This window comes from Malurus melanocephalus, unplaced genomic scaffold (genome assembly GCF_030028575.1).
Source record: "Malurus melanocephalus ecotype Western Australia unplaced genomic scaffold, MMel_1.1 scaffold_2, whole genome shotgun sequence".
NCBI classification, from domain to species: domain Eukaryota; kingdom Metazoa; phylum Chordata; class Aves; order Passeriformes; family Maluridae; genus Malurus; species Malurus melanocephalus.
The window spans coordinates 7,941,290-7,967,874 of NW_026623234.1; the positions used below are offsets into that span (position 1 = coordinate 7,941,290).

At 42.0% G+C, this 26,585-nt stretch overlaps 1 protein-coding gene across 2 annotated transcripts in view; it reads right to left on the reverse strand.

Annotated features, from left to right (window-relative positions):
• The window catches only part of SUSD6 (sushi domain containing 6), a 77,604-nt gene extending 51,053 nt beyond the window's left edge, over nucleotides 1–26,551 (reverse strand). The window contains exons 1-2 of one of the 2 annotated variants that reach the window (XM_057367083.1): nucleotides 26,343–26,551; nucleotides 19,607–19,698 (exon numbers count right to left, since the gene is read on the reverse strand). The gene's annotated coding sequence lies outside the window, so the exon portion shown is untranslated. The remainder of the gene's footprint in view (nucleotides 1–19,606; nucleotides 19,699–26,342) is intronic. The other variant, XM_057367052.1, reaches the window with a different exon arrangement.
• Between the last annotated feature and the right edge of the window lie 34 nt (nucleotides 26,552–26,585).

Here is a 26,585-nt window from a genome sequence, read left to right on the forward strand (position 1 = left end):
TCACTATTGGATAACTAGTAACTTTACCTGGTAAAGTCTCACCAATATTCCTACCCCCAGTGAATAAACCTGCAAGATTCACCWATTAGCACAGCTTACCCCGCAAGCTCCCTCCCCTCTGTCATCCCTATCACAGACAATACAAAGTCCTTTTGGTATCCAGATCATGGTTTTGCACCCCTCTCTTGCTTGCCTTCTTATCTCACTTGAAGCTCCTCTAAAAGTCATCCCGAGGTTAGCTGAGAGTACTTTTTTGCAGGCTGATCGCAGGGAGCACTTCCTCCTGCTATCCCCCTTCCATGCTAACAGTTGGGTGCAAGCCTTTGTCCATGAACTTCTTCCCTGCTGCAGCCCAGAGAAATGGATAGCAGGCTCAAAGACATTCCTGAGTGGACYAAACAAGCTTTAGCTCCAACATTCCCTTTGAAGGTAAGGAAAGAAGAAACTTTTCAAGGTGTGCAAAGAAGAGTTGCAAGGTTGCCAAGGGGAAAAGGGGTGGTGTTCAGTACCTTTCACTSTCCACTGCACGATGGCAACACCCAAGTCAGCTGTGGATTAACAGCTGCCAAGTAGGGACCAGTTTTCATTCTTGCAAATAGTACTCATACTTTCAGAAACAGAATCAGAGACAAACCATTAGAAACAGTCTCAGTCTTGTGATGATCCTTCCCCATTTCCATGTACTGTGGTTGTCATGCCAGGTCTGACACATTCACAGAAGATTTGAATTTTATTACTTAAAAAAAAAAAAAAAAATCCAATTTTCTTTGCTTTGGTAAGCCCAAGTGGAAATCCCAAAATACCATTAGCTCCCCAGATTTTAAGAAGTTTCCTTTAAAGTCACAGAATTTCACTGGGAACTTTTTCTGTTTAACTTGAGAAGAGGAAGATAAGAGATCAAAATCCAATTGTCCTTCCAAATAAGGAAGGAGAAGCTAGTCATGAGCTGGCTGTGAACTTCCAGGAACCAGTGAGAAGAAAAACAGAGCTGCGCAGGAGTTGTGGGGAGATTTAGGTTAATGCACAGTGCACTGCAGATTTCTGCACTATTATATGTGCAGAAATGCTTATAGCAGTGGGATCATGTCACCAGTGAATGAAAACAAAACAGTTATTTTTTTAAAAGTGCTGGATTTGCTTTAAAGGCTTTTWAAAAAACATACTGTCAACTATGCAGTCTATGGGAGGAACCAGACACTGGCGGATTGTGGAAAAGATATCTCTCACAATCTTTCTCAGTTTTGTTTCTGGGTGAATTTCTGTTGTTTGTGGGTTTTTTGAAAATATCTTTATTTGGAAAAGTATTCCCTTTACAAACTATTGTTTCAGCATTTTCCCCCTGCCGCACTGCATCAGAAAAGCTAGGTTTCATACTTTCAGCTTTAATCAGTACAACAGCACATTTACAGAGCACCATATGCACAAAATGTTCCAGAATGCMTTCCAAAAATAATAAGTCCTAAAAAAGAAAACTCACACTAAACTGGAATGGCTTCAGGGAAGGAGAATAAAGAAAAGCCACGCAAAGGCAGAACCTCTTGAAACCACATCCAAGCTTGAAATGTTACTTTCAGTAACAGGGTTCACAARGAAGCACTGGATTGGTAAGGTCACTTGTATATCCAGGATGCTATTCTYATTTTGCAGTTGTGTTAATCTGTTTCAGAGACTGAGCCACGAAGCCCATGTACAGTAAAGGCTTWTTTCATAATCCCTCACTAGTAGAACTTTACCATTTCTTGTGCTTTCATTTCAACTAATGTGGCTAAAAGCATGTGTAGTGCAATAGCTGCAGATGCAATACCACCAGGCTGTACAGCCACTTGAAAGGACATCCATTTGGAAGTCCTTTTCCTATCAAAGCCCTCCAAATATAAACTTCAATGAAGCAGTCTGACATTTAAGTAAGGAACTATACTAGAAGATGAAGGAACTCTTATATTTATTCCTAAAAACGCAGCTGTGAGACACAACTCAAGTTTAAAATTATTGCATTTCCCAGATATAAAAATATCCATTATATAGAAGTACCACCCACTTTCAAGGAATGACAACCAATGTTGTACAGTGCTTGTTATTTGTAACCCATCTTGTACAGGAAGCTCTCAGCAGGAGATGTTTTGCAATATCAGAACATTCCAGGCTAACAAATCCTCGATGTTCAATCGCCTGTCAGCACAGGTCTTTTGAAAGATAAATATACACACATAAAAACTCTGAAAAATAAGACTGTCCCTTAAATCCTCTGAAAATGTAATCCTCCAACAAGATAGATCATTGACCAAACTGAGAAAGTCAATAAGCACAGTTTTAAATTCTGGTTTTGGCTTTAAGACTGCATCTGGGATTCTAACACAGCAGAAATTACTTCAACAGATTTCAACAAGGCAAGCCTTCAAAAGGTCTCAGCACTATGGCTCAGTTTTGCATCCATTAGCTCACTATTTCCCTTTACTTTTGTTCTTTTAGTAGCTGCAACATTGCTAGATGTTTTTTACTGCTTTTCCTCCTTAGGATGCACTGTGCTAATGGCACAGATGCACATGTACTGCCACAAATCCTCACTGTGGCAGACACTCATTGGGCAYGTTTTTTTCTACAGAGTCATCTCCCTCTTGCCAATGTACAATGAAGAGGAAAAACATTTTGTATCCCTTTCAACTTCCTGGCAATGAAAATCACACTKCAAGTGTCAGAGGGATCCCCATTCCTCCAGTGCCTAAGCAGTGGCCTCTGCTTAGCTGTTATCAAGCAAACTCAAATAAAATGTTAAGCAAAGGGTCCTGAGGCAGCCAAGGAGCACTGCCTGATAGTAACTGCTCATTTAGCAGCTCTCAGCACTTGTTTATACAGCAGCAATGGCTCCTCACCCTTTAYAGCTGCAGTCTATTCTACCTCTTGCACATCAGCATCTCCCCTTTGCAGAGCCAGCTGGGGTTGAGGCCTGTCCCACCACCATCCAAGCACTGAGGGATGGCTCCCTGCTCCTAGGTGACAGGACATCTCCATGCTGCTGCTTCCATACCCACCTCACAGCCAACCATACCCTCTGCAACAATAACGAAACTTGCAGGAACTTCTTGGGGACACTGGCTCCTTGCACCAGGACAGCTCTGGGGCCAGTGGAAATAGCAGCAGGGCAAACACTCCCACCTCAGTTTTGCTGCCAAAGCCTCAAGTATGGGAAACCACTCTCTGACTTAAGTGAGCAGCCTAATGCTGGGCCAAGAAGTTGCACAGGCTTCTTGCTCCTAAAATCACCTCCATTTTTTCCACACCRCAGTGTGGAAAAAATAATTCAGTGTGCATAAAGACGCTGTATATCTAAATCATTTCCCTAAATCATGGCTTCAGCATCATGGCTTCCATACAGATTAAAAGCCAGAAAGCTRGATGAGACTGCTCCTCAACAGCCAAAGGTAGCACAGACTTGCTTAGAGGAAGTCAAATGAAATCAAAGCTGAAAAAGAGAGGAAAGTTACAGAAAGCAGAACAGCAAGAGTCAGCAAATTGCTCAGCAATAAATCTTAGTTTTGTGYAACAGTGAGAAAGGCTACAAAGTGGTGCTGCACACAGGCAGGATCACCCACATGCCCATGCTAGGTCAGAAGGAGAGACACCTAGAAGACAGAGCACACAGGCTACTTAATATTTTACCTCACAGTTTGGCTGTTTTGCTAGGCCACCTAGAACTGCAAAAGCCCAGCTAAGYTTTGTCCAGTCTGCTTCAAAATTCYAAGGAAAACCCTTCCAAATATCAGATTCCCTCCTGATACTCAAAATGTACTAAGACAAACCCTGGATAAAGCCATAGGCAATGCCTCCTCACCACTTGGACCAGAACACAGAGGTAAAGCATTGTGCTGATGACCTGGGCAGTTGTGTTCCTGCCTGCTGTCCCTCAGCCAAGCGCACCACTCGCAGGTGCAGCCCCTCCTGGCTCCAGTCAGAGCCCTCCACCCCTCAATAGGCCAGCTACCAGGCAAGCATCCATGAAACACAAGCAAGAACACATTATAGCCTTCACTGGATTTTTTTCACTTGTCCAAAATACATGTATTCAAATGTCAACCGGCTGGGCACATGATCATGAAAGATACCATACATGCTGTCTCAGACACCTCTTCCCCTTGCTCCTCTGGCACACCCAGAGCCAAAATGTGCAAGATCCTTCCCCATTCCCTCTAAAAAGTGCMTTTTAGAGCAGGCACATTTAACTCTCTACTATCTGAAGGTAAGCAATGTCAAGCCACTAGCAGCAAAGTGAACAGCACATCCACTTGGGAARCAGGTCACTTCCTGCTTTGCATGTGGCTTTGAGGTGTGCCCAAGCACCCTGCATGAGTACACTGAAGCCATGAAACTATTTGTYAAGAAAAAACAATCTAGCACAGAATTCCCAGTGACCTCTACTCGGCCTCATGGGAAAAACACAGCAACTCCAGTTTCAATTGCCTAAAAAGGAAGACTGATTCTGGKTTTTTTTCCAGACATTTTGCAAATAAATATGAAGGTCCTGCGACAGCCAGTAATCCTCAAGCAATTTCCTGTCTCTGGAAACAAGGTTCCCTCAGACTGAATAGATTAAATAAAGGTTATTAGAATTAATATAAAGCTGGCTGGTTTAAAAGTCCCCCTCTTCATGTTTTTTACCTGTAACACACTGCTCCAAGCAGCAGCACAGAGAGCAGCTACGAAAGCTTACAGCATAGAAAAATTAATATGCAAGACCACCAAAGAGAGAGAAGATTATTTAAMATTATTTTCAACAGCAGAGCATTTTCATGTTCATTTAATGTATTTTGAAGTAAATTTCTCAAAGGGTATACACCCTTTTATACTGTACCCTTAAGATCAGATTTGTTTACCCATTTTGTAAATCTGATATGCAATTTAGTCTTTTGAGAGTCAGCAGTTGTCATCACCAAAGCTGTTTTCTTTTTGCCTCTGCAGTTTAAGGATTTGCTGCAAAACAACTGGCTAAATCCATTTACATCATCTTTCAGTGCTACCAATTTCTTTCCTCTACACCCAAACATTCTAAATAAAACCAATACAGACGTGTTACTTTCTACAAATGTTACAWGTATGTAGAGGAATGCAAACAGCTTGACATCAGGATCAGAAACTTGCTCATCAATTCTCTGGCATCTCTTGAACAGACGAGAGGAAGTAACAGGAAAGTAATAACACTGGAGCAAATGCTTAAAAGAAACAGAGCAACCATTTAAATTTAGAATGCTTTACAAAYAAAAAACCCTGAATCTTGCAGAAAGGTGTAAACATCAATATTAGACTGGTAACTGTCTCACACGCACAGGTTAACTGAGCTTCTCAYTCTTATCCATMAGAAAACAATACATTATTCAGAGTTTTCAGAAAAGGTCCCAGCATAGGAATTGAGAAAGAATTTGCGGGGGTTTGGTGTTTGTTTTTTTTTTTTAATAACCTCACTTCACTAAATACTGAGAAACAATTGTTTAAAAAACCCAACAAAACACCAAATGTTACCAGTAGCTCCACCTTTAAGGTTCAGGGAGAGATTGTATTGTGAATGTCGGAGCAGACATGTCCAGAGAAGTTYGTGGTCTGCCACTTGCAACTATCCAGATTTCCATCAGCATCTTTCATAAAGCCACTTGCAAGCTCCATTTTGTGAAAAGACTAGTTTCTGTATGCTTTTATACACATTCTAACTCACCTAATGCTGCTCTTCTGGACAAGCAAACATTGCTTGTAACAGGTGTAAGCAACAGTTGGCTCTGGACAACAAACAATCTCCATTGTCTCCTTCTGCACTTCAGGATCTGCACTACTCAAAGCAGAATCACTCTTTCACATGCAGAGGGAAGTGGGGGGAGGACAAAGACAAGCCTGCATTGTGGGAAATAAAMAGCTCCACTAAGGCTCCACAGGACACTACAAGGCACATTTTGAGGAAACCACCCTTCTCACAGCATACATACCACAGAGCACAATAGTGATCAGAAGCCTTTTCTCCRACACTCACATAGCCTTCCCTAGTCTCTAGCAACACTGCCACAGCCTCTACCTCMAAGTTCTGCTCCTCAGAAGCGCTTCACTGTAAAGGCTGCTTCATACCACCTTTGCAAATGAAAAGAAGTCCCAATGAAATGCTACTGTGAGCCCTTCTGAAAGGTAGGAACATATGCTGGTAAAGACAGAACTCAGCAATGGACTTCTGAGGGACCAAGGTTAAGTTTCATCATCTCYGCCAAGCACAGCCATGCTTTATTTACATCAATGGCACTAACAGTCTTCACAAGTTCCTTGCACACAAATCAGATCTGAAAAAGCTAATTACATTTCGGCTACATTTGCTATGAAACAAGTGTAATTGGGCAGGAGTTTAAGTTCTTTGAAGCAGTCCCACTGATAAATTTTTATTTCTGACCAAARAAAACTGTCAGGTTTTGTCACTAGACCAACAGCAAGTTTCAGTCTCAGAAATCATGACATAAAAAGGCTAAGACTCTCAGGAGGGAGGCCTCGTAGAATTGACAGATACAGCCTCACCACCACCACCATTATCAAGGGAACACTATCCCTTGCAAACACTGCAAGTACTTCCACCAGCAAGGAGAAATGCAAGCAGGTGATGGTCTGCAGCATCAACAGCTCCAAGATGCCCAATCCAAAATTTCTGCTTGCTTTCTTTTCAGGAGTAATAATCCTGACTTCCGGACTGCAAGAAAGACTCCTGATCTGATGGGAATTAAGAAATGCAGAAAGAAGAAAGTGGCCTTACAGGAGGCACATCATCTCAGAGCACAGCAATGCTCAACATCTACTGTGCATTCCTGAGAACAGGCCACAGAGCTCACCTGCAAACCAATCAAGAGATGAGAATATGCAGAGGGATCCCAGTTCCCTTCCACAAGTGCTCACCCAGGCCTACACACAGAATGCAAAGGGGTTTGAGACTGGTGAGATAAGACCAATGATAGTTACATGAAAGACATTGCAACAAAAGAAAAGATGCACAACCTAAGATGGGACCCTCAAGACTTTGCAGAAGCCTAAAAAAAAGGTGAGGAGGAGAGTGGAACTGAGGATTTGCACATTACTGCCTTAATGTCATCAGTCCTGGGAAGATCTGATTCATGCAATTAGCTATAGTTGAAAGCTGAAACTATTTTTTAGGTGTTAAGGAGATTAACCCAAGATCCAAAAACACCTTCATTTCAAGATGCAAAAAGGAGTCCTTCAMATCTTTAGCCAAGAAATTATTAAATCCTCATTTCTGAGACAGAAATCTTTTTCCTCCACTATTGCAAGCCAAGAGAAAAGTATGAGGGGAAAAAGGATATCAGGAATCAAAGTCTTAAAGAACTTCAGAGAGGTGATTAACCTAATCAACACTTCTTGTTAAAACCACACCTGAAGTGTAGGCAGCTTTGTATAGGYGACTTGCGTAAGAAATCATTTACCAACAGTCAAACCAGAGCTCTAGAAACCTGGAAGGGTGTTGGCTTACCACCAGCTGAATAATCCAATTATGTTGACTTGAGAAATGCCAGGCCTATCCCCAGCGGTGCTTGGCTAAATCCCCTCACCTACCAGTAGTCAGTAGACTTTAGGCAAGCCTGCTGTTTCACCAGTATCAAGCCTAGTTTTTAAATAGCATAAACGTGGGCAATAACGGCTGCAGCTACCACAGTCTCTCTGGTCTGTTTTTCTACAGTTGAATGCCGAGATACATTTTCTGAAATACATGACAGCCACATGCTCCCTTACAGCAGGCTCTCCTTGCCTTACATGGAAAACATTTCTTGTAAGACACACAGGAAGCAAAGGTTAGATCAGATTTTAGTTGTGGGAACTTTTCATGCTGTGCAATAAAAAACCCACTGATCTCATGCTGCTTCCCCCTCTCCTGCATGCTTCTCTCCCTCATACAATGAAAGCCTCTTGGCTGAAACGTCATTTCTCATCCCTTCTCTTTAGCACATGCTTTTTAACATTCTTTTTCCTACAAAGCAGCTAGTTGTTGTGACTCACTGCAGAAGTTCCTGCAAAGGAAGAGATGCAGACAGGAAACCTGGAGCACATGCCAAAGGATAAACTTTTGCTTCAGACAGGTATATGACTAGGCAAAAAGCCCTTYACAAGCACCTCTTGCCTCATTAGCATTGCAGGTCACAGAAAAGTAGAAATCAGAGCCTAAAAATCAGACTATGCTCTGCTAGGTGCTGTGTAAACACAGAGCAAAAAGAAGACCACTGCTACAGGGATATCATAAGCTACTACCATGCAGAGAGAAACCACCTCTTTAATCTGAACCATCACTGGTCCCAGAGATTTTACTCTCACAGCAGGTTCTTGCTATATCACACCCAGAGAAATACAGAGCTCTTTGGTCTACTGCAAACACGCAATAAAATCGGCACCACGCCTGTTCTTAATGCTTTCTTTGTTCACTACAGTTCATTATTCACTACAGTTCAGAAGACTGAAAAGGAAATTAAAAGGTCACTCAGATACATGAGCTATTTCTGTCCCAAACATGCCAATAATTTGACTCAGTAGTAAGAATCAAAGAGCAAAACTACTTGAAAACAAGTTTCCCTCAAATTCTTACCAGTAAATATTTAACCCCCTTTATATTTGTGTAACTACAGTCACTGACATGAGCTTGATACTTATTGATTTATAAAATAAGATTTATGAAAGGACAAAAAACTAAGACTTTCTTTGCCAATGCCTACCGTCTCCAGTTTCCAGCTCTTTTCCTTTGTTTTCAAGTCTTAACACTGCCTCACTTCTGTTTAATTTCTCTGTCATTCCTTCTTAAGATTTTTACCACACCTCCTCACCCTCTTTGCACACATTCTAGTTCACGCTTCGCACGCAAGAACGAGCCTCCCCTCTCCCACAGTTCCTTGTGTGATTTCCTCAACTGAACTCATTAACAATGTCTCGGGGACTTCCCCTGACTGAAAAAAAAATCGCCCCTGGGCAGACAGGAATGAGTTTGCAAGGTTTTGAGGGCAGTTACTTTGTGCATTTCGTCAAGGTCCTGTGCGGCTGCAGCAGCAGCAATGCAGTGAGGCTTGTGGGGACACACCACTCCCTGAACAAGGCTGAGCAGTGCTCCCGCTTTGGGAGCTCAGTGCAGAGGTGAGCTGCACACGGACAGTGGAGGCTGCATTCCTTCATGCAGGGGGTCATCACACCCTGTAGATACCTGCAAAAGGCTTCCCACAACAACCACAAATGGGAACACAGGAATATCCTTCTCCAGGKAAAAGAGCAAACTGTCTCCTCTCTCATGCCAGATGAGCTTTCAGAAAGTGTACAGGTTTTGTGGTAGGGAGTCTGGTTTGGAGGGGAGGGGGCAGCAGTGGGGTGTCGGGGTTTTGTTTTGTAATTTTTTTTTAACTGTTCCCAGTTTAGTCATGCCTCCTTAAGAGACAGAAGCTGTACACCAGCATACACCCCCTCCTTGGCTGAGCTCATGAGCTGCTGCTGCACATACCTTTCAGAGCTTGACACTAAGCCAAAGCATGCCTGCAGCATGGACCRTGGGGTGCTGCAATGGCAGTGCAGGGCAGATCGCTGAGAGCAGGACAACAGAGAACACAAAACATGTCCAGTCATGTTGAGTGCTGATCTTGTCCATCAGCGTTTACACAACTTTTTTTGTTGTTTTTGCTTAGAGTGTACATTGTGGCAGCATGTTGTAGACTGTAGTAGATCTCATAAATACAAATAAGACTACTACAAAGAAATTTTGTATCTTCTCGATGTCTTAGCATTTATCTGTCATTTCCTTGCATTTTATCACTCCCAGAGCAGATGTTCCTCTTTTGGTTATGGACAAAGATGAAAATGTTGCTTCATTGCATCCTTGTAACTGGGCCCAGTGGATTTCTCAGGGAACCTGAGTCTGCTCCCAAACACAGCTATCAGCAGGTTTCAATCTTGTGATTTTGTCTTCCAGTAAGAGCAGCATTAGAATTTTAGGGCCATCTATCATAACTGAGTAACTCTACCATAAATCCCACTGTCCTCAAACATACTCGTTTTCCCTTAGACAAAGTACTCTAGGTTCTAGTTTACTCAAGCAATTGCTTAAAACAGTTCAGTCTGTTGACGGGCTCTGCCAAGGGGCCACACTAAGTTTGGAAGCACATGCAAGTGACAGTATTTTGCAGTTAAAGCTGCCTGCAAGACCACCTTGTCTCACTGAATGTGGCAACTACAAGCCTTCACGTGCTAAGCAGAGTGCACAAATCATCATAGGTAACTTACAGCATCAAAAAGAAAACAACAGGCCCAAAAGCACCCAGACACAAGCGTTCCAAAAAGAACTAGTGGTTTCTGAACACGGACAGGAAAGGCAGTTCCATACTACAGGTTTCTTCAGTGCATGATCTGAGGCAAACCCCTYGGGCCCTGAGATAAGCACCACCCCACTTCTGTTTCCTTCACCAGAAGGACAGAATCTGTCCTCCAGTGACTCATGTTTTCCCCAATGGGGAATCGCCCTGTCTCAGTGCCATAAGCCCTCCAAAGAAAAGCAAGAGATAATGGATCAACAGACTGGTCACAAGACCTGTGCTAGTGCCCCTTCTCAGTATCACGTTAACCACAGAGCACAATCAACCACACACACATACACACTTTGAACTGTTCCACGTTTGGTATCTGCATTCTCTCAAAAATGAAAAACAAAGATAATAATTGCTTCACCTTAAGCAATCTCATCACCATATACCTTACTGACCTATGGACATTTTTTTTCCTCTTAAATCATGTCAGCTTCCTTGATATTGACAGCAAAAACTCCTTCTCATTCTAGAAATCTTAAAAAAATTCTACCACCACATTCTCCTTTGTTTGATACCCTTCTTAGTAAATACGTCCATACTGTCATGTGCTTATCTTAACAAAGAAAACCAGCAGGCAGGGCTCCTGAAAAGGGAGTAGAAATAAATTTTGACCACAACTAGACTTACAGAGAAAAAGGAAGAAAGGAACTGCCTTCAAGTATGCCCAGACAAGTAGTCTACAGAAGGGCTCAGTTCATAACCATGTTCCTCTGCATGTATGAAAGAGTTTTCACACAGGTCAGCATGGCAACRCACACTGAGCCAGCTGCTGACACTGCCTTAGGGCACCAGAACCCCAGCAGCAAAGCAATGYGCCCCTTTCCAGATGAGGATTGCTAAGAATACATGAAATAAGAAGCTCTGAATTATTTTCACCAGCAAGGACTAAAGTTTGAGTGTTGTGCCAAGTGCTTCATATTCTGTGCAAACAAAAGACACAGCAGAGACTCTATGGGTGCAGTCCTCATACTCCTGCATCCAGACTGCTGACTGCCTTGCTGTGTCTGGCACTCAGACTGCAGTTCACCTCCATATCCCTACTCTTCCTTAGTAAACTGGAACAGCAGCTCACGAGTACATAAGCAGACAAACCATGCTGGCAGGGAGAATATAGAAAGCAATCACTTACATACAAAATAACCTCATTCTCTCACTAGAAGAACAATGCACTGGGATACAAAGTGATGCAGATTTGCAAAGAAACTGCTTTCACTAGCAAAACCAAACCAAACTACCATAGAGAAGATGGAGTGGAACATGGTTTTATGCTGAAGAACAAAGTGCAGAGGCCATAAGTAACAGCACCACAGAAGGACAAACTACTGAGCTGAGCATACTGAATCAGAACACAGGGTTGTTACCACCAATACATATACATCAGATCCACTACCCAAGCAACATTGGGCATGCACCCCCTGCCTTATTTGTAAAAGCACATTTAGAAAGTAAGGGCAATAACCTGGTAACACTCAAGATGAGCAGTTTCAGCCCACTGCAGACAGGACAAAAAGAAAACAAAGAGAATTTGTGTACCAAAGCAAAACACAGCAGAAGAACATCTGCTACTTTTACCAGGAATACCATATGGTCAGTATCTGGGGTAAGGAGAATGAGTTCATTCATATTTAAAAGCAAAAGTAATAGGTCATTCCTTCCAAGTTAAGAGGCGAAATGCCTATTCCCCTTTCCTTGTTACAGCCATATCCTTCCAAGTCCAGATATGGCTTTCCAAGGAACTAGTGCTGTTAGTATTCTGGCCCAGACAGTCACGCTCAGGGCACTTTTTATGTCAGGATGCCAGAAAGAGGAGGATGAGAATGCTCACGTAGGAGTTTTGCTTAGTCCTAACGTAAGTCTGGTTCATCCACAACCAGGTCAGAGCTGCAACACTGAAAGACCAGTTTTGTCACCAGCAGATTACAGTTACCCTCTGGAGCTGTGAGACACTTGGCAGCAGAAAGCACAGTTAGCACAGTACATCTCAACCACTATCATGAAGCAATCTTCAGCTCCTGAAAGAACTGCTCAGAACTGCAACCAACACAGTTGGTTCCAATCAGAGCACCCAGAAACACATCCTTATTCAACAAATGTGAGGCACATGGCAGCAATGTTTTGTAACATCTTACAGAACACATGCTTGCCAGCTGAGAAAGCCTCTACTTCTGCAATGCTACCCCACATATGGGTCTGCCATGCAGCAAAGTTACAAGACAAGAGGGACAATCTTAATGCATCCTCATTGTCTCTTTAAAAAACCCAAACCAGATCAATAAGGTCTTTTCTATCTGAACACCTGTTGGTGGGTACCATTTAGTTGTGAAAGCAGGTAAGACCCCTGATACTAGCAAAGGCTCTCAACAGCTGCCAAGATACAGCACACAAGTTAATRTAACTCTGTAAGAGCCCCTCCTTCCAACAGGATCTCGCCATATTTTCTGGTCCATCATTCTTCCCAAGCCTGAATCCACAGTTGCTCTCTGCAAWTCAAGTATTCACTCTGTCAATTGAGTTTTCGTTGCAGGAGACAGATAGCAAAAAAGGATTAGAAGGATTTTGCAGCAGTGCTGAGCAGTCTAAGCCACAAAGAGAACACAGAATAAAAGCCTAGTCTGACAATCAAGTGCCAGGAGTAAATAAAATGGAAAATGACAGGCCAGATTAAATAGTGCCAGCATTACTTTCCAGATCCATTCAGGTCACAACATATCCCAGCCTCTTCACTCCTTTTTAACACTCTAGTCCGAATCTAGTCCAAGTATATTACTGCCCAGACCCATACATCTCACTTTTTATTTGCTCTCTGCCTATGGAAGGGAATTCAGGCAAGAAAGCCAGAGATAAACATTCTTACATGCAGAGTAATCCTAAGTGTCTCCAGCAGAGSCAAGCATTTGCTTACAGGAATACAAGAAGGCAGCATCCCACGTAGAACAAAGTGTTGTTTTCTTACTTGTTTGCCTTCATTACTTACTGATGATCCTACTATAAAACGATATATTTCACACCAAAGTGTAGCATAAACAGTGCACTCATGTGGTGTAGAAACCTATGGATGCCGAAAGCTGGATGCAGGTTTCTGACTCTAAAGCCTTCTGCAAATCAGGCTTCTGCACACGGTTTATGTTATTGTTATTTAAGTTCTTTCAAGTCACCAGAAGTTACTCACAATCAATTTGTAGCAAGATCTATACTCTCCATTTCTTCCATGTGAAAAGGAAGACCAACTGTCTATAAAAGTAGCTTGGAATTAAATGCATTTTCAGACTCAGGGCAATCAATAGTCCTGGAAATCAGAACGGCTGTAGCACAGCTTCAAGCAAGCCAAAGACTATGGGGAGAGATTAAACACAGACTTTCACAACAAATACTCCTAGGCTTCTTTTTTTTTTGTGTCTAGTATCATTCACTCTGCTCATGGCTAACAGCAGTCAAACCATAGCAGCCTTGTTACAGTTTCCAGAAAAGGTGGATTTTGCGGAGACAAACAGAATCCATTGTTTTCCTCTGTGAAACCAGGGATAGCCTATCTATTTTAGGATCACCTGAAATTGGAGCTGGACAGTGATCCCTTTGCATGTAGAAACCTAAGAAAAAAGGTCAGAGCAACCAGCAGTTGTGTGTATCACCTCAACAAAAGCACACAAGACTGCAGAAAATGGCAGTGGCTGAACTTACTCGGCGTATGGCACCCTTGCCCTTTGCCAAGGATAAGCAGGTCAAGGGGGCAAGGACAGTATATCACAGGTAAGATAAAATACTTTTACATTGTCTTTTCCCAAGTCTGTCCTCAGTACTGCAGTGCCAACGTTAAACCTCATTAGAAAAGCCATGATTACTGCTACTTTATAAAACTAAGCTTTGCCTCAAAAGTCTCACTTTAATCTGCATATTTGTCATCTATCCAGTAATTAAAGGATTTTTTCTCTGAAAATTAAAAGAAGCTTCAGATATCAGCAATGCCCCCTAACTGYTCTGCCAAGGTGTGAACTTCAGATACAGGACAGCTCATTACCTCATGTAGCACCAARAAAAGCAGAAACATAACCACGCCTTCAAATCTGGAACGACCAGATTTATTCTGTGGGATATCAAACTAACCACACCTATGTCAATAAGCACACTAMGATCTGAAAAGTAAAGGTAACATTTCACCCTCCAAACTTTTTCATAATCTTACATGAACAAATACACAGAAATTTCTTCAAATATAACAATTTCCAGTTGACCAGGTGCCTTTATGTAGTCTGCTCATGAGGTATTAAAAACCCCAGAGCAACGTTTTTTTTTATTTTTCGAACACCAAGTATTTCAGCTTTCCTGCCCAGTGAAGTCCGGTAAGGAAGCACTTCTGTTTGATGCAAAAGGAGGTAAGGTCTAGCTCAGCAGTACTGCACAAAAAGATCAGCAGCTGCACCTAAACACTTTTCCTCCCTGTGGCTGCCCATGCCCCACACACAGACACCTACAAGGTCACTACCTCCCTGTGTGCCAGGTGTGGCTGGCACAACCCTACACCAGCAGCTGAAGGCTTGGCAACCTTACAACCACACATTGGGAAAACCACAACATAATGAAGTCACACACCGCGGTAAAAGGCATGCAGTAGCCACGCATAATGCCTTATTACACTGGAAACAGCCATGAATTGTGGAAGCACATAATTTTTACTCAATGAGCTTTTGCTTTTGTACTTAACCTATTTTAGCTCTTCTTGTTCTGAAGCCATCAAATAAGCTCATCCTTTGAAACAGAGTTACCTATAGAACACAGTCAATTTATCCAAGGGCAAGGCTCACCCCAGCAATGTCATCATCATAGAAAGGCTAAGGAGAATGAATGGGACTTAAGCTTCTAATAACAATACAAAGAAAACAGATTAAATTTACCTAAACTTCCTTCGCCAAACACACCCTAAAGCCAAAAACCTATGGCCAAATGAAAATTCTTGCTCACAGAAAGCTAAGTGACATCATTGCATTCCAAGAACTAGCTCCGGGACACCAGGAGACTGGTCAATTGTTGCAAAGTTTGTCTTCCCAAATGTACCCATATCATCAACATCTTAAAAATAAGGTCACATAAAAGAAACAGGCTATTTCAGCTTTAGTTGGTTACATTTTGATGTGTGACATCCTTCATCACAGGTTACTGGTCTTTGTGATTTGTGTCTGCACCTGGGAGCACTGCCTAGCACACTGTACATTACAGCTCCATTACAGACAAATATGTACTGAGGAAACTGATCTGTCCTCAAAAATTGAACACGTATAGGTGTGCGAAAATCCACAAGCGATCAAAACATCTGGTTTGCTGAGCCATTTCCTGCAAATGCTTTGAAAGGCAGGAAGCACGCAGAGAAGCCCAGGCAACAGCTATACAACATTCAGAGCACTATACAAAGCTTGCATTAATACTGCCTACACTAATCAACTTTCCGAACTTCACGGCTTTTTTTTTTTTCCTCAGAGACTAATAGAGCCCCAGCCTGCACAGCTATCAGCCTCTGTTCTCACAGGCAGTGCAAGTCAAATACCCTTCTCTGTGTCCAATTCTTGGACAGCAAGTATAGTGTCACACACCTCAAGGTATTCCACATTCTCTGGGTGCAACATCCTTATTTTACTTCCCTTGACCAAAAAGTAATCTTTCCAACATCAGGTGAGGGTTTAACAGCAATCACCTTCATGGTGCAAGTCTGAAGTAACTCTGCTGAATTAATGGGAAAATCCCAGTATAGAAAAGTATTAAGCCAGCTTCAAAAAGCCTCCTTAAAATATCTTAATGTCCTCCTGAACCTCACCTACATTTAATTTTTTTTTTTCAATTTGAAAAATAGGCTATGTTCTACACTTAGAGGAAATTCTACCACTGTCACAAATAACATATTTGGCTCCATAGCCAAGAAGAACTCAAAGACAAGAAAGACTAAGATAATTATGAGTCCCAGAGAAAAAAAATATCTAGATAAAATTTACTGATTTTACATTTAATATTCATCGTTGTGGCATGGAAGACAAGAAAACCCCCACTGTTATGGCATCCATCCTACAAAATTCACTACTCATGGGGATTAAACAAACTGAACAGTCAGTGTGAGATGCTGAAAGGGAAGAAAATGCTGCCTTTAACTTCTCTGAGCACCTTGACAGTTCCTGGCTGTATCTTCACAGTTTAGGATATACACAAGCCCTTGTTAAGACACAGTACACTGTGTTTTCTAAGCTGAGTAATACCTCTCCTATGTTTTCTAAGCTGAGTAATACCTCTCAAATGCTCCAAGTACTACTTTAAGTAAAAAGAGGGCACAAAATTCCCCTATGTACTGGGAGCTTGGTAAAAAAATGGTATAAAAAACCCCAAAATCAATGTATGCTTGACACAGAAGGAATCAGTTATGCAGCAATTAAATGCACAATGCAAGAGGACTATAAAATACCAGCTTGCTTTAGCAAGTACGGTTGCTTGCCACCAAGTACATCAGAGAATAAAAATAAATCTTATCACATATCTCAAATTCAGCAAGGCTTGTCTGGAACAATGCCTTGAGAGCCTGAAGCATGTGCATCACTCTGCAAGACRGACAGCTGGAGATGGTGGGAACCACTAGGCACAGGCACACATGTCAACAAAGCTAACAGAGGTCAACTTACTTTGTTTGAAATCACAAAAGATGAGCAGGATGTTGACAAGTGATAGAATATGAATAACTAAGTACAGGGCACCCATTTGCAGGAAATACCCTGCATATGCAAATCAAGGGTAAAGAAAAGATAAAACCAACACCATGTACATCTTCCAGTTTTTATTTTCAGGTCATAAAAGCAATCACTCTGAAAATGAGCATTTCCTGGGATTTAACAGTTGTTGGTTAATAGTATTAGGCAAAGGCTGTTACACCTAGCCCATAATTTTACCCATATAAAATGTGCCACACTGTATCTGGTAGTCGTACCTCTTCAGGATATTGTCAACAGAATCAGCCTTCAAAAACAACACTGCTTGGAGGTGCTGATAAACCCCTTCCCACAGCTAATGTTTCCATGCAGGTTTGCATCAAGGAGCCAGGCTAGATTACTTTGAAATGTATACCTCGCATGTGTGCACAGTCACTGGCAGAAAGCACTTCAAGTCAGTCTCCTCAGCTGAGCATCTTCTGATGGAGCCTTTCTCCTGCTGCTCCATTACATTTTTGCACACGTTTTTAGGCTCAGTTTATCTACATATTATATGTCTACATAGCCAAAATTTGTGCAGTTCGCAAAGAGATCAGATTTTTACTGCAGGACTTCCTCAATTCTGCATTAGGAAAAAACACTCCACCAAAATGAAACATGAGAGCATTGCAATAAAATGCACATGCGAGCTGTGCAGACATACACAGTCTTTGTCTTCTAGGGAAGATCATTAATGTCTATATCATTCCCATCTCTCTGTCCTATACTGATACCAAAAAGGGTCTCAAACTACCCTGCAGAGGAAAGCAGGCCCTAGCGAAAGACAGCAAACTCCCTTACAAATTCACCAGAAGGCCAGCCCAGCCAGACCCAGGACAGATTATCCATGGAGGATTGCCACCATCGATCCTCAGAGAGCCCACTATCACTAACAGCACTGCTGTATTAGCAGACCTGCTTTTAGGAGCACAAGGATGAGCTTTTTGATCAGCTTCTTACTGCCAAGGAAAGGCTAAAGAGGCTAACCCCGAATACTTCTTTCCTCCTGTTCTTGATCTGCATGGCATTTTTTAATAACTCTATGTGATGCAAGCATTTCAAATGAGACACAACCATACTTTCACTGCCATCCTTTCCTCATTGTCACAAATAAGATGTGGTGAAGAGGCACTATTATTTGTGTTATATTACAGGCAGAGTCATATTTCACTATATACCTAGGGGCTTCAAGCTTATCTCTGATGCTGTGCAGATTACGTTTACACTGAGAGCAGATTACTGGCATAGACCAAAATATTATGTAAACTGCACACATATTCCCTCTAGAAATTTTACACAGCTCTTTGGACAAGGGATCAGAARTTAGTCTCTTAAGGAATCCTTAAAAGCATCTGAGAAACAACATTTGTTTGCTTTGGCCAAGAAGAGACAGAATGAAAAATACCTTCTAAGTTTCAGTTATGTGTCCCAACATGTAGCAAAAGATGCCACTGTATTCAATCTAAGGTGTCTTGCATCAACAAAGTGTTGAGTTTTTTTACTTAATAATACAAAAAATAAAAACACACACACACATAGCCACCAAGATACCTATTAAACTGAAGTGCTCAAGTACCACCCATGAGAACCCAAAAACATCTCAAAACATTTATGTAAGCATTCCTAATGAGGCCCGCTTAAAACTTGTATCTTTGCACTCAATATACAGTTGCAGAAAACAATGACATCAGGCAGGCACAGCAAAAGGAGGTAGCAAAGGAGCTTAATGCTTTATCAATGCTAGAGGGATCTGAGGGGAAGAGGGCATAGTCAGAAGAATTATCCCTATCTTGATTAGCATCAGAACAAAGGCTCACATTAGTTTGTCTGCACTAGGACTCCCCTAGAGCAATGGATAATAACCTTGTTGAAAGCATTAAAGGGATTTCCTCCCCACTTCACCCTCCTTGCAATCTATACCCCTTCTCTAACAGGGGATAAAAGGATGAGGTCCAAATAACAGCTTCATGTTTCATTCTCTTAAAGACATATCTGGTTAGCTTTTAACAACTAAAACATCAAATATACAAGTAAGGTCCTTCTCAGATAACTTTTCAAAGGTAACATTTGGGAGCAGATAGGAGGGAAAAAATTAAACGAAAACAAAACCCCGTTTTTTCTGTTCAAGAGAGAGGGTCAGATAGCACAGGTGACTTACCATGCATGTTAACCCTGGAAGGCAATAAGGACTTCAGCAATTTCTACAGGAAAACCAGGGAGTGGTAAGGGAGTGAAGTATATAAGGAAAAAAGACACAGCCTGGGGTATCTGAACACCACAAAAACCAGGTTAACAGAGGTGCCAAGAAAAATACTAAGTCACAGCTACAAAAGAATCAGAACCTAAGAACATTTTCGAATACTTCCTGTTTCAAAAGCCAGAGATGCAAATATAAGTGGCTGTGTCACTGCAGGAGGAGAACATGGAAGACAGCATATTCTGCCTTTAGTTTACAGAAGAGTCATGGCATTTGGATAAAATGCAGATTTTAAAAGCAAAGACTCAGGAAAAATAAAGAAACAGCTTTCATCTTACCTGGTRTGGACACAACCCGCGTACAACGGTTGTCAGGTTAGCAAGATTAAACCGACGATCCAGTGATGATAGGTTGATTCACACACCTAGGACTGCACAAAAAAAAGTAGGTATTAGCTGTGAATACACAGGGGATAAGAATGGCACTCTGTCACATAAAAGAGCAGGAAGCTTGAGGGGTAGAAGTAGCTCTATTATGTTTTTAGGACTCAGGCACACAGCCATGCTTCAGGTACAGTCATTACCCACAAAATTCAGATCTGGGTCTGAGATACAATGCCCAAGTTACGCAAAATCAAAGAATATGCAAACTACCCTCACGCATTCTRTTAAAAAAATCTCAAGCATAAGAAGAGAGCAGTTTCAAGTATAGCAAAGTGTTACCAAAAACATTTTTGGCACTCCAGCTTTGTTGATGAGGTCTTTTTCAGTGGGACAGAAACTTCCTCAAATACAATATAGGCAATACACATACTAAAACTGCATTGAGTCCAGCTGTGAGATACACACATGCATTTTTAGTGATTGCAAGTACTGCATACTTCCCAGATAAGCACAGGAGAAATTTATTTATACAGTGCCAAAACTCACAGGTATGTTTTACTGTGTCATCACCACATACAACCTTTTTATTAGTACTACTAAAAAAATCCAATATTTAAAGATATGGTTATTAATAAGAAATCTTCTCTACTCTGTAAAGCACAACAACAAATAGAGAACTGGGAAAACTGGTCATCCAAGCGAGAGTAAAAGCCATGCAGCTGAAAGGAATTTTTGTCTAGCCTGCTTAAAGATCTCCTTTGTTGCTAAATATTTCATTGTCACATTTAAATGTCAGCTTTTTAAGTCTCAGAAGTGTGCAAGACTTGCAAGACAGGAAACCAGAAACAGACTTGAGATGAAGGTTCTCACAGCTAATGAAATGGAAAGTAAACCTAGCAAACTGGTCTTCACATCTCTCATATGCTTGCCAAAAGACACAAACCCTGATCTTACAACCTTGCTCCCCCTACCCATGAAATGATTTTTCATTAATCTGTTAATAAGGTTGTATGGTTTTCTAGTCTACTTATATACCAGGGCAAAGCCTGCAGTGAGTCTCCAGCACACTTCTGTTGCACATCACAGAAGCAATCTGCAGCATTTAATGATCACACAGGTCTTTGCAATAGTGCTTTAGCTTATAAAGACATACTACTCAATCTTCCTGAGGGGAAAACAGGAGCCTCCCTTTCCTGAAGCAAGTAGCGTGCCCTTTTTGGACTTTGAAAAGGAGTGAGGGGCCCTCAGAGAGAAGCTAGCTTGAAAGCTTTCAGRATGATCGCACATATGGCCATTGGCTCGCCAGTGGCATATGCGGCGGCAGATGGAGAAGTGAAGCTTTCATACCCTCTGAGCAATGCTCTGCAATTTTGACACTTCTCTTGAAAAGCAGAGATGTCAATCAGCCTTCCAGGCTGGTGTTTTGGCACAGAAGGGATTCTCCTCAGTCTGCGTACCAACACCAAAGGATAACTTATACAGGGTATTTTAGAGGCAGTTTCTGTCTTAGTTTTCAAATATAATGAATCATACACAGCAGAGAATGATAAATTACTGTTGTCTTCACTGCACATCAGCTGGCTTTTGGCTCATTAGAGAGCAACACATACCCAGTGTGCATCCTTTCCTTTAAAGCACGGGYGGGGGGAGGTGTTTTAATTAACATYAGAACACCTTACTAGGTCGAACAAATAAAAGGCCTTTTGAAAGCGGTCAGCAAAAATGGGCTCCAATACCCAGAGGGGATTCTAGCACATCCCTAATAAAACTGTATTAGTGTGGGCTGCACTAATATATCAACCTTGAAGACTTTTAAGAAGTTTTTYACAGAAAAAAAGAAAACCCAAACAGCCTAAATAGGTCAAACATTTCACTAACCTATAGGTTTAGGACTATACATACAAACTACAGCTCCTTTCAAAGCAGGCAGCCTTTAACAGCTACTGTCGGAAATCATGTTGCAAGTTTAGCTATTGAAAGATCTGCATTTTTATATAGAGAAAAAACATCATTCTCAAGCTCACTTACAGAAATTGGGGGGTTGGGAAGGGTGTTGCTTGGCTTTGGTTTGCTTTGTCATTTTTWAAAGACCGATGTATCAGTAGGCTTTCTCTCTTAAAATTTAAGTTCCCCTAAAAGATCTGCAGAAAGACATTCAATATAACAACGTAACTTCTTTACTATCTTCATTCCCAAATAAGCTGCAAACTTGGTTTTGATCAGAGTTTCTTTCAATACCCACTCATTTTATTACAAAATCCCRTTAAATAAATGCAGGGGAAAAACAGGAACAGCAGCAAACCACAGCAATATTATAAACTGTGAGGAAAATTAGTTGAAAAAGGTAAATGGTTTTAAAGTTTTCCAAATGGCTCTGGCACTCTTGAAGTGTAAGCTAAGGGAGCTAAGAACAGACACAGTATTGAAACTGGTTCACTTCTGAGCATGAGGTTAAAATGGTGCACACTTCAGCCCTGCACAGTTCAATCTAAACAGAAGTCATTCTATGGCTAGTGTACACTGTGAGAATGAAAGCCTTTCAAGTCTATAGCACAAATATGGTGCAGTGTTTCATTTGCCACATAAAAGTGATTCCAAGGGCCACTTGCCATTGACTCTGCTCAACCAGCTCCAAAAGCTGTACTTTGCCTGGTCTACAAGGTTACTGCAGCAGTGATGACCAACCCATTCCACTCAACACTCACTTATACCAGGAAGCCAATTTACTGCTGGTGGGCTGGTTGCCAGGATAGCAGTTTCCCTCAGGGAATCACCACAGCAACATGAGACACATCGATCCTTTGTGCTGCGGATAAAGTTCTCAATGTACACTCCACTTTTGGAGCCTGCCCACTGTTCAACACACAGGGAAAGAGAGAAGCTGGGGAAAGAGGACAAATGAGGCAGTGGGAAAGAAGTTTTATACCTCTAACTTTTGCAGCTTTTCCATGCAAACTTCCTCAAAAAACTGTCTTGAATTACTGCACATAAATATCCTCAGTTTAAAATAAATAAATAAGCAAGCAAACAACAGTCCAGGCTTTCACTGGTCTCGTATTAACATCACTAGGCTTAGTCTGAAAATAGACTTTGCAGACTCCATCATGTAGTAAGCCATGTGAGTGCACTAAGCTTCCTGTGAGAGAGCAATAGCGGCCACTACTCAGTAACAAAACAGCCAGCATACAAATGGCAGATGAAAACGTTTTTGCAACATAGAAAAGSTCACTTCCTGACATTTATAGGAAGCATTTTTACTCATTAAACTTGAAATCAATTTTTGCAGCTGCACAAACAAGATTTCTAGTAGAGTCAAGGAAAATACCATCTGTRTAACTACAGAACAGCAAAGCCAGATGAATGACACGGATGGACCTAAAAAGACACAGTGCTTCACTGAAGTTATCTACCATTCCCAGCTACTACACCCTGTGCTGGAGGTTAAAGTGTTACATCTGAAGTAACACCATTTGTAAACAGAATACCTTAATGACAAGACATTAAACACATACGATGGCATTTCTAAGGACATGACACTTGTCATGACAACTAGATAAACATAATTACAGACTACTGTATTTTGACAAAAGATTTCTACTGTAACTAACACCACAATACCTTTGCTACGTATGGATTAAATTTTCCCTTTCCCTGTTTCTCAGAWACACATATTTACATATTCCTAAAGCAGCATTCAGTCCCTGCTGCCTTTCTTCCTTCCCTCCCTCCCTCCCAGTCTTTCAGGCAAGCAGGCTGTGGGACCAACCCTGCCAGTGAAAGATGCCTCTCTCGCAGCTAAGCCTGATCAGCTGGGATCAGCTGGTTATAGCAGCCGACAAGTGGCTCAGAGGGCAGGGAACCTGTGGGGAGTCCCTGTGCCAAGCAGAGTGCACAACAGGACACAGTCCGGGAAACCCTGGAGCAAGGCTTCCAAGCTACTGACCTTTCAAGCAGTTAGTGGCAGATAATGGGCTTCTCTGCAAGAATCTCAGGCAAGCAAAAAGAGATGCAACTATCAAAAGAGAAAAATAAATACCGTAGCAGTGGCCTGACACAGACCCCGAGCGCAGCGTCAAACCYTCCTGGACTGACAGAGGCCAGCAACTTACACCCTTTGCTCATGAAAGCAGAACAAGCAAGAGGCGGATTTGGGCGGTACAGCAGTAGATGGCTGTGGTGCGAGCAAGTACACCGATAAAAAGCAGAAGTGACGTATCAGGAACAGTCACAGAAACTCAAATCTGCAGTTACGATGTTGCATAGCTAAGGTTAAGGCAAAAGCATGGCAAGCTGCTCCTACTGAGAGGTGAAACAATTTTCCAGACAGGAGCAAAGCAGCTGAAAACAACGGTGACCTCAAGACAGAACAAATGCCATCAAAATCTYCACACTACAGGCAGGATACACTTTCAGTAACTTCAGTAACCACTACTTGCTGACTCCCCAGRCAGCTGTGCTCAAGCAGCCATTTCGGTCCACCTTCACACACTGCACTAAATATAAATTGCTGATAACTGCGTGGAAACTGTTCCAGCAGAGMCACGGTGCACTGCACAACTCAAGGACACTGGGTCCTCCTCAAAGTCTACAGGTGGTCAATATGCATGACAAGCAGAGAGAGAAGGCGACAGAGCCCAAGTCTCTGCTACAGTTGTGGTTGGGAAATTTCTGCCTCCAGATCAGTACTTTCCCAGACCCATACTTCACTGAGTCATCTGCCTTTAAATAGGAAATATGGGGGCATCTGGGTTTTGACAATGACTTGTCTAAGAGGAGGCTATGGCTCCCAAACCATGTGTTATTTTGCTCTACAATGATCTTCAATTTTAAAATCGAGTTAGACTAGGCTGCAGATCTTTCAAGCCATGAAAAGTGTTCATTTGTCTGCAGAGACTTCAAGCACATGTCCTTCACACAATGGCCCTTAAAGAAACATACTTTCCTACTTTCATATGATACTCTCTTTCCTAGTGGTCCATAAAACACTCATTTAAATAACATGACAAGCTAAGGTAAGACAACAAATTAAACTCCAAACAAGACGAAAAGTTGCTTTTTTCTCTAAGTTTTGCTTAGAGAATTACTACCAGAAACAACACAAAAGTTAGAAAGACAGAAGTATRGTCTATAAAACTATAGTGCCACAACTGGCCACCATATTACAATACTAGAAAGAATTATTCTCTCTACACCAAAATAAACCCACAAAAATAGCATGTCACAAAAAGAAGACAAGGAGGCAGACTTGCAAAGAGATTTATGGCAGACACCTGAAGAGGAGGTAGATGAAATCAGCGATAAACTACAGACACCACAGAGAGCACTGATCCTTAGAGCACTGGCATTTAATATGTAAATTCCTTCTCTGCTTAGGCGTTTTGCCTCCCTTTGATGTATGCAGACAAGTTGGAACTAGAGATGAGAACAGGGAGCATTCCCTTTCTCCATTATCTCAAGTTTTTTCTTGTCTAAGCAACAGTTAAGTACTCTATCACTTTTGCTTCTATTCAGAGGGGAAAAGAAAAAAAAAAACCACTAAAAAGAGAAGCAGAACAAATATTATTAAAGGAGACAGTCAATGTTTTCCCATCTCTGATGCAGGATGTAAGCAGCAAGCTAAGCTATAGCACAGCCTAGAAGAGAAAGACAAGCTGAACAACAGAGGACAGTAAAGATACTCTGGAAAAGATCCAGATGTCTTGAGTTTAGTCCTACTGCATGAAAGATTGAAGAGGTTAAAACTTCCTCTTAAGAACTCTTCTTCCTATTGTTCTGACCATGACTCTCCTGAACAAGCCGCATTGCTCCAGAAACCTCAGGAATTACGGTGACAATAGATTCCTGCCAAGAGAAGCACCATTACATAATAGCGTTTATGGGAACAYGCACAAAAAGCCACTAGGAAGCGCAAACAGTCAAGTGCAAGATCCTCTCTGCTCATCGGCTCAGTTTAGCCCTTGACCATTCTAAAGACTACTTCAGGATATTTTAAATTCATACATTTACCTCCTCTCACCCCCTTTCACTCAACAAAATCTGTGTTACTGTAACTACACTGAGATCACGTCCATTCCCCACAACAACATAACCCTCTTGAGAATACGCCCACTTGAAACTACTGTATTTGCATTAATCTGTTTAAAAGAACACTACAAAGATGAAAAACTGTGTCACTATTTCCATTAGTATATTAGAAATAAGAACAATTTATTACAGTATTTTTTTTTATCTTTTACCCAATTTTAGGGATACTTGAAACAATTATTGCTTTTCAGTTCTGACAAGCCTAATGTGGCTATTTTTGAGTTCCAGGTCTTCCACCGGGGATTTACCACAGATTTGTTGCACGGACACGCAGAGGCTCAGCCTAAGCACTGCACACGTGTAAAGGCAGCTGCTAGGGAAGCTTTGACCTCTGGGCACTATTAAGACACCATAAAGAAGAAAGCAAAGATGAAATCCTAACAAAAACAAAGTTTCTCACATTGAATTGTCCGCAGCAGTGCCTTCACTACCACCTTCATCTCAGACACCACTGTCCCTGTGTCTCCCTACACACCCARAAGCTCTGTGAAAGGAAAAGGACAGCGGTGAACGTTTATCCGCTGTTACTTAGGGGTTTAAAATCCTAGAGGTTCACCCCGAACCAAGCGAATCCTCACGCCCAAACGCACACTTTAAGACCGCTGACCTCAGAGAAAGCCCCGCTCTGCCGTCACCGCCGACCACCCGCTGGTGTGACACGAGGGAGCCGCAGGTACCACAGGTGACATTATGTAAGGGAGGCGGCCGGGCAGCCGGGCGGGGAAGGGCTCCCGCCGCAGCCCCGAGCACCGCGAGCTCCGTGCGGGGCCGCAGCCGGGCAGGGCTCCCCGCGGGGGCACCGGGGGAGCGCCGCCGACACCTTCCGGCTCCCGGCCCCGCCGCCCGGCCC